Source organism: Bufo gargarizans, chromosome 3, assembly GCF_014858855.1.
Source record: "Bufo gargarizans isolate SCDJY-AF-19 chromosome 3, ASM1485885v1, whole genome shotgun sequence".
Lineage (NCBI taxonomy): Eukaryota > Metazoa > Chordata > Amphibia > Anura > Bufonidae > Bufo > Bufo gargarizans.
Window position 1 is genome coordinate 277,706,717 of NC_058082.1, and position 9,579 is coordinate 277,716,295.

Sequence of the window (9,579 nt, forward strand, 5' to 3'; positions counted from 1 at the left end):
ACAAAAAGACATATATAATATAGAACATGTGCAGAGATGGGCTACAAAAATGGTGGTCTTAAGCATAAAACATACCAGGAGAGACCTAAAGGGGTTTCTCACTTCAGCAAATGGCATTTATCATGTAGAGAAAGTTAAATCAAGCCACTTACTAATGTATAGTCATTGCCCATATTGATTTCTTTGCTGGCTGGATCTATTTTTCTATTAAGTTATACACTACTCGTTTCCTTGGTTACGAGCACCATGTAATCCAATAGTGGTGGTTGTACTTGAACACTATAGGTAAAAATGCCGGCCTCTCTGGTGACTGGAATCGTGGGAGCTCAAATAGTCTGGTGCTTTTTTTTTATAGTGTGCAAACACGGCCACCGCTGATGGATTGCAGGGTGGTTGTAACCATGGAAAGAAGCAGTGTATAATGTGATGGAAAAATTAATCCAGCCAGCAAAGAAAGCAAGTGGCTTGTATTAACTTTCTTTACATTATAAATGCTATTTTCTAAAGTGAGACAACCCCTTTGAAGAACTTAGGGGGTCATTTATTAAGACCAGAGTTTTAGCCTTGCTAAGACCATTTTTTACGCCTAAAACAGGTGTAGAAAATGATGAATGAGACAGGCCTGCCGGCCTGTCCCCACGCCACACCCACTTTATTAGACCTGTTGGGACAAATTTGAAGGTCCTGAGTATGCAACAAGCATCTCTGTTGAGCTGCCACTGTCTGACCTCAACAGCACGCAACACAACAACACACACTCCCTGATGAGGTGGTCTGGTACATATTGAAATCATTCTCCATTTTATGCTGCTTGAACAGATGCTCAAGCATATGTAAGGTGGAATTCCAGCGAGTTAGAACATTGCAGATCACGTGGTGCAATGGCAGACTGTCACTGCAAGTCCTGGAGGACGTTCCTTCCCACATAAGAATGGCTGAAATGTGAAGAGAGTCTCCTGAACATGGCCAGCACGCTCTGCAAGCCAGTATAATTTTTAAAATAAGATTGGCACAATTAAATTGATCACATCTGCCATGCAGAAACATCCCCCAAATACAGCATGGCCACAATGTTCCTAACATTGTCGCTGCACTTTATTAAGACAACAGACCCTGGACATACGTAAAGGCACTTTAACAACTTATTTACAAATAGTCATTCAGACTAACATCTGCCTTATTTTCACATATGTCCTTGTTACTTATTGTTAAAACATAACTTTTAATTATCACTATATAAAATAAACAATAGACCAATTAAATATTGTTAAAACTCTCAGCGTGTCGCATTCTTTTTACCGTTTATTTCTTTAGTGTATAAGCCTTGTTATTCCCACAGTGCTACTACTAGCCTAGGACTGTGAGGTGCTGATCCTTGCACGCTTGTTAAACATAAAAAATATTAAGAACTAGACAGAAATCTGTATATATTAATAAATAAAAAATATATAAAAACAAAATAATTCAAGTGATTGTTAAACATGATTTAAAGGAAATTAATGTATAAATACCAATCATGATGAAAAAATACCAATCATTAATTAAGTGGGAGACACTCAAGCGGAGGCATTGCTGGACTCAGGGAGCTTGGTGACCCTGGTAAGGGCTACCCTGCTGCGGTCCGCTGAGTATACTGGCCGGAAAGTTGGGGTGATGTGAATTCATGGAGACCTAAAAGACTACCCCACCTTGGGGTGCTTCTAACCACGGTGGCTGGCAGGTGGACCCAAGAAGTGGCAGTCACCACAAATCTCCACTATGAACTCATAATAGGGAGAGACTTTCCAGGTTTACCTGCCCTATTGCAGGTTGTGAGAGTTAGGGATACCCCTGAGACAGGAATAAGCCCAGGAGATTGGCCTTGTTCAGGGGGACAACCAGAACCCTGGGAACCTGAGGCCGAAGGGCCAGCAGTAGGGGTGACTGCCACTTCGGTGGTAAGAGGGGGAGACAACCTCGCGTAGGGTAATGGTGGGAGACCTGGAGGATTTGTCACCAGGTCCTGGGTTGTCTCCAGGGATAATTTCTGCCCAACGCCGAGACCCAACCCTATCCCGGGCCTGGGAGAATGTAGTAATACTTGATGGTGTACCCCAACAACCTGGGGCCCAGTCAATGTTTCCCCGTTTTGTGGTCCACCAGAATATGCTATATTGGGTAAACCAGCTTCGAGGTGACCCTGTTGAACAGTTGGTGGAGCCCGGGGCCTATCGAAAACTCGTGTTTGAGTTAGCCCACCATCATGTTCTGGGGGTCATCTGGGACTGCAGAAGACACAGGACCGGATACAACGGTTTTACTGACCCTCTTTGGAAAGGTGACTTTTGTAAGTCTTGCCTGACCTGCCAAGGCAACTAGCCCCCAGCAACCTTTTCCGCAGTCTCTTGGTACCTCTCCCGATCATAGAGGTACCGTTTGAGTGAATCGCTATGGCCCTCATAGGCCCAGTACCGAAGTCCGCTAGAGGACACCAATAAATCTTGGTCGTCCTATACTATGCCATTTTGTACCCGGAGGCGGTGGCACTGCGACATTCATCGGCTAAACTTATAGATAAGGAGCTAATGGAAATGTTCTCTCGAGTGGGGCTACCTAAAGAGGTTCTCACTGATCAGGGGACACCTTTTATGTCCAAGGTCATGAGGGAACTCTGTAAGTTGTGGCATATCAAACAGTTACGGACTTCCGTGTACCATCTGCAAACAGATGGTCTCGCTGAGAGGTTTAACTAAACAATAAAAACCATGTTAAAAAGGGTGGTGTCTAAAGATGGGAAGGACTGGGACCTTCTTCTGCCCTATCTCATGTTCTCTGTGCGAGAGGTGCCCTTTCGAATTGCTATATGGCAGACATCCTCAACGTAGCCAAAGAGACGTGGGAACAGCAACCCACTCCACATAAAAGTGTCCTTGAGTACATTACCCAGATGCAGGAACGTATGCAAACCTTGTTGCCACTGGTAAAGGACCATATGGAGGCAGCTCAGTGAGCTCAAAGTCGAGTGTATAATCGGCAGGCTCGGGTCTGGATCTTTAACCCGGGAGATTGGGTTTTGGTTCTGGTACCGACAGTGGACAGTAAGCTACTGGCTAGGTGGCAGGGACCCTGTGAGGTACTCCAAAAGTATGGAGAAGTAAACTACAAGGTACACCAGCCAGGGCGGCGGAAGCCGAGCAGGTGTACCATGTGAATTTCCTCAAACCGTGAAAGGATAGGGAGACCAGTACGGCGAGTTTTCTATGGGAAGAGGTTCCGGCCCCTAAGTCTGATATAAGGGAAGCAGTTGCCACAGTGAAGATTGCTGAAAGCCTCTCCTCTAAACAGGCCAGGGAGTTTGTCAGCAGGAACATGGATGTGTTTTCAGACCTCCCTGGATGCACTTCCATAATCCAGCATGACATTGTCACTGAGCCTCAGGCCAAAATCTGGTTGAAACCATACCGGGTACCCGAGGCTTGGCGACAGGCCATTTCTGAGGAAGTACAACTAATGCTGCAACTAGACGTCATCGAGGAGTCTAGAAGTGAGTGGGCCAGTCCTATAGTACTGATACCCAAACCGGACGGGACATTGCGGTTTTGTAACGATTTTCGAAAATTAAACAAGGTATCTAAGTTTGACGTGTATCCCATGCCCCGGGTAGACAAGCTGATTGAGAGGTTAGGACAAGCCGGATATTTTTCTGTTTTGGACCTCACCAAAGGGTACTGGCAGGCACCCTTAACGGAGGCAGCCAAAGAGAAAACGGCCTTCATCACATAGGAGGGGATGTACCAGTATAAGGTGTTACCCTTTGGTCTGCATGGCGCCCCCGCCACTTTCCAAAGGCTAATGGACATTGTGCTGCGACCACATCGTTGGTAGGCTTCGGCTTACCTGGACGATATTGTCATCCACAGTACCGAATGGGAAAGTCACCTGCCCAAAGTGCAGGCTGTAGAAGACTCCCTTCGAAAAGCTGGACTAACCGCTAACCCCCAAAAAATGCACAATAGGGTTAGAGGAGACAAAATACCTGAGGTATATCATTGGGTGCGGAGTGATCAAACCCCAAGCAAACAAAATAGAGGCGATAAGAAATTGGCCCCGACCTGTCACCACTGAACAAGTAAAGTCATTCCTAGGAATGATAGACTGTTACATGATATTTGTTCCCCACTTTGACACTATAGCTTTGCCCTTCACAGAGCTCTTGAAGGGACGAAAATCAGTGATGGGTCGCTGGGATGAGTGGGCGGAAGAGGCTTTTTCCACTTTGAAGTCGGCCCTGTGCGGGTCACCGGTTTTGGTGACGCCCGACTTCAGTAGGGAGTTCGTGGTACAGACAGATGCCTCCAAAGTAGGCCTCGGTGCTGTACTCTCTCAGGAAGTCAACAGGGAGGAGCATCTCGTTGTTTTTACTTACTTAGCCTCTTGACTAAAGAGTGGATGTCATCCCAAAATGCTTTCAATTTTTGGCAACTCCACAACCCATCGTATAGATCAGACCTTGGCTCATCACATCTGGGCCCAGGTATAGTATAGTGGAGAGAGAGTGCCTCTCTTTGCTACTATTTGTTTGGGAGAAAGTTCCGCCTGGTGACTAACCTCTCCCCTCTCAAGTGGATGAGCCAGGCTAAAGAGAGAAATACCCGAGTCACCAGGTGGTTCCTGTCATACAGAACTTTAAGTTCTCCGTGGAACACAGGGCAGGCCGGTTGCAGGGAAAGCGGATGCACTGTCTTGGGTATACTGTATGGCAGGTGTTTACCCCCTCAGGGTTGAACAAAGGGGGGGATGTAAGCAGGTACCTGGAATCATCATGGATGGAAGGTATGTATCACCAAGTTTTCTGGCCCCGGTGAAGTAAGAGCCGGTATTTTATGTGTCAGCAGTAGAGTTGAGCGGACACCTGGATGTTCGGGTTTGGAAGGTTCGGCCAAACTTGAAAAGAAAAGTTTGGGTTCGGGACCCGAACCCCACTGAAGTCAATAAGGGATCCGAACTTTTGGGCACTAAAATGGCTCTAAAATAGTCCTAGAAAGGGCTAGAGGGCTGCAAAAGGCATCAAAATGTGCTTAAGAGCACAGCAACTGTTCTGCAAACAAATGTGGATAGAGAAATGACTTAAAATAACATAAAAGACAGAAAAATTTAAAATAACAATCTGGATCTAGGAGTAGGAGGTTGAGGAGGCGGTGGATGGGTGGATGTGGCAGTGTAGGTCGACGTGGCGGTGTAGGTGGAAGCGGCGTTGAAGGAGGAATAGGTAGCCAAGACTGATTTGTATTATTTTTTATTTTTAAATTGGGGTATCCCCCAAAATATTGGGACATATAACAAAATAAAACTAAGAATAAGTGCACTTGAGTACAAGAATGGATGGTTGAGGCTGGTATAAATGTCTATTCTGCACAAGGTACGGACAAGTCCTGTGGGATCCATGCCTGGTTCATTTTAATAAACGTAAGCTTGTCCACATTAGCTGTGGCCTGTGATAATGCTCTCTGCCATGCTAAACACACGTTCACTCTATACACTGGCTGCAGGGCTAACCCTGCCTTCTCAGGTGCTGGCAGTGCCCCAGCTGCGTTGGCGACCTCTTCCTCCTCCTCTGCCTTCGCCTTGTGCTTCCACTGTGCCCCCGCTGTCAAGTGGGAATGCTATCATCAGCTTGCGCTTGTAGTCACGCATCTTCCGATCAGTAACAGATGTTTTCACAAAATTTAGTTCCCTGTCAGCAATGCAGAGCAGGGGTTCATTCACAGCAAAAGGGAGTACATCTCACCCAGCAATAGAACAGAGGATTTTGAGATTTAGGCCCCTTTCACCCAGGCACAGCAGGGGTTCATGTCACCCAGCAATACAACAGATGATTTTGAGAGATTTAGGCCCCTTTCACCCAGGCACAGCAGGGGTTCATTCACGGAAAAAGGGGGTTCATGTCACCCAGCAATACAACAGAGGATTTTTTGAGATTTAGGCCCCTGTCACCCAGACCCAGCAGGGGTTCATTCACGGCAAAAGGGGGTTCATGTCACCCAGCAATACAACAGAGGATTTTGAGAGATTTAAGCCCCTGTCACCCAGGCACAGCAGGGGTTTGTATACACCAAATTTGTCCCACAAAATATTGGGACAAATAAAAAATAAATAAAACAAAGAATCATTGCACTTGACTTGAGTACAAGAATGTATGTTTGATGGTAGTATAAATGTCTATTCTGCACAAGGTACAGACAAGTCTTTTGGGATCCAAGCCTGGTTCATTTTAATGAACGTGAGCTTGTCCACGTTGGCTGTGGACAGGCGGCTGCCTCTGTCTGTGATGACGCCTCCTGCCATGCTAAATACACGTTCAGAGAGTACACTGGCTGCAGGGCAGGCCAGCACCTCCAATGCATACAGGGCAAGCTCTGGCCTTGTGTAAAATTTGGAGACCCAGAAGTTGAATGGAGCAGAACCATCAGTCAGTACGTGTAGTCGTGTGCACAGGTACTGTTCCACCATGTTGTTCAAATACTGCCTCCTGCTAACACGCTCCATATCAGCAGTTGAGGATGGTTGTTGCGGCGAGGTGACAAAGCTTTTCCACATGTCGGCCATGCTAACCCTGCCTTCTGAGGTGCTGGCGCTGACACTCCTACATTGGCGACCTCTTCCTCCTCCCCTGCCTTCGCCTTGTGCTTCCACTTGTCCCCCGACGTCAGTCGAGAATGCTCTCAGGAGCGCGTCTACCAGTGTGTGCCTATAGTCGCGCATCTTCCGATCACGCTCCAGTGAGGGAATTAACCCCTTAAAGACACAGCCTTATTTCACCTTAAGGACCAGGCCATTTTTTGTAAATCTGACCAGTGTCACTTTAAGTGGTGATAACTTTAAAACACTTTGACTTATCCAGGCCATTCTGAGATTGTTTTTTTGTCACATATTGTACTTCATGACACTGGTAAAATGAAGTTAAAAAAACATCATTTTTATTTATAAAAAAATACCACATTTACCAAAAATTTGTAAAAATTGCAAATTTCCAAGTTTCAATTTCTCTACTTCTATAATACATAGTAATACCTACAAAAATAGTTATTACTTTACATTCCCCACATGTCTACTTCATGTTTGGAATTGATATTTTATTTTTGGGGGATGTTACAAGGCTTAGAAGTTTAAAAGAAAATCCACTTTTTAGGGACCAGTTCAGGTCTGAAGTAATTTTTTGAGGCTTACATAATAGAAACCACCCAAAAATGACCCCATTCTAAAAACTACACCCCTCAAGGTATTCAAAACTGATTTTAAAAACGTTGTTAACCTTTAGGTGTTCCACAAGAGTTAATGGCAAATGGTGCTAAAATGTCAAAATTTGGATTTTTGGGCAAATTTTCCATTTTAATCAATTTTTTCCAGTAACAAAGCAAGGATTAACAGCCAAAAAAAATGCTATATTTATTGCCTCGATTCTGTAGTTTTCAGAAACACCCCATATATGGCCGTAAACTACTGTACGGGCACACAGTAGGGTGTAGAGGGAAAGTTGCGCCGTATGGTTTTTGGAAGGCAGATTTTGCTGGACTGGTTTATTTACACCATGTCCCAATTGAAGCCCCCCTGATGCACCCCTTAGAGTAGAAACTCCATAAAAGTGACCCCATCTAAGAAACTACACCCCTCAAGGTATTCAAAACTGATTTTATAAACCTTGTTAACCTTTTAGGTGTTGCACAAGATTTAATGGAAAATAGAGATACAATTTCAAAATTTCGCTTTTTTGGCAGATTTTCAATTAAATTTTTTTTTTTTCCAGTTACAAAGCAAGGGTTAACAGCCAAACAAAACTCATTATTTATGGCCCTGATTCTGTAGTTTACAGAAACACCCCATATGTGGTCGTAAATTGCTGTACTGGTACATGGCAGGGCGCAGAAGGAAAGGAATGCCATACGGTTTTTGGAAGGCAGATTTTTCTAGACTGTTTTTTTGGACACCATGTCCCATTTGAAGCCCCCCTGATGCACTCCTAGAGTAGAAACTCCAAAAAAGTGACCCCATTTTAGAAACTACGGGATAGGGTGGAAGTTTCGTTGGTACTAGTTTAGGGTACATATGATTTTTGGTTGCTCTTTATTACACTTTTTGTGAGGCAAGGTAACAAGAAATAGTCTTTTTGGCACCGTTTTTTTGTTATTTACAACATTCATCTGACAGGTGAGATCATGTGGTATTTTTATAGAGCAGGTTGTCACGGATGCGGTGATACCTAATATGTATACAACTTTTTTATTTATGTAAGTTTTACACAATGATTTCATTTTTGAAACAAAAAAAATCATGTTTTAGTGTCTCCATAGTCTGAGAGCCATAGTTTCTTCAGTTTTTGGGCGATTATCTTGGGTAGGGTATGATTTTTGCGGGATGAGATGACAGTTTTATTGGTACTATTTTGGCGTACATGCGACTTTTTGATCGCTTGCTATTACACTTTTTGTGACGTAAGATTACCAAAATTGGCTTTTTTTACACCGTTTTTATTTTTATTTTTCTACGGTGTTCACCTGAGGGGTTAGGTCATGTGATATTTTTATAGAGCCGGTCGAGGTGAGATCATGTGGTATTTTTATAGAGCAGGTTGTCACGGACGCGGTGATACCTAATATGTATACTTTTTTTATTTATGTAAGTTTTACACAATTATTTAATTTTTTAAACAAAAAAAATAATGTTTTAGTGTCTCTATAGTCTGAGAGCCATAGTTTTTTCAGTTTTTGGGCGATTATCTTAGGTAGGGTATGATTTTTGCGGAATGAGATGGCGGTTTGATTGGTACTATCATGGCGTTCACTGTGCTGGGAAAGTAAAATGATGTTTTATAGATAAGGTCGTTACAGACGCGGCAATACCTAATATGTGTAGTGTATTTTGTAATTTTTTTTATTCAGTGATAAATGTTTTTTTTATCTTTACTTTTTTCACTTTATTTTAATTTTTTTTGACCCAGACCCATTTGGTTCTTGAAGATCCAGTGGGTCTGATGTCTGTATAATACAGTACAGTACACTATATAGTGTATGGTTCTGTATTGTACTTAAACTTTGAACAGATCTATGCCTGCAGGCGAGCAGCAGCAGGGTGATAACGCCGAAAGCGCGCACAGACGGCCCGCACTTTATGCAGCAGCTCAGACATGTCTGGGTAGTTGTGTATGAATTTCTGCACCTCAAATTTCAGCACATGCGCCAGGCAAGGGATGTGCGTCAAACTGGCTAGTCACAGAGCTGCAACGAGATTTCGCCCATTATCGCACACCACCAGGCCGGGCTTGAGGCCCACTGGCAGCAACCACTCTTCGGTCTGATGTTCTATACCCCGCCACAACTCCTGCGCAGTGTGGGGCCTGTCCCCCAAACACATCAGTTTCAGAACGGCCTGCTGATGTTTACCTCTGGCTGTGCTGAAGTTGGTGGTGAAGGTCTGTCGTTGACCGGATGAGGAGGTGGAAGAAGAAGAGGAGGAGGAAGCCGAGTAGGAAGAGGAGGCAACAGGAGGCAAAGAATGATGCCCTGCAATCCTTGGCGGCGGAAGGACGTGCGCCAAACAGGTCTC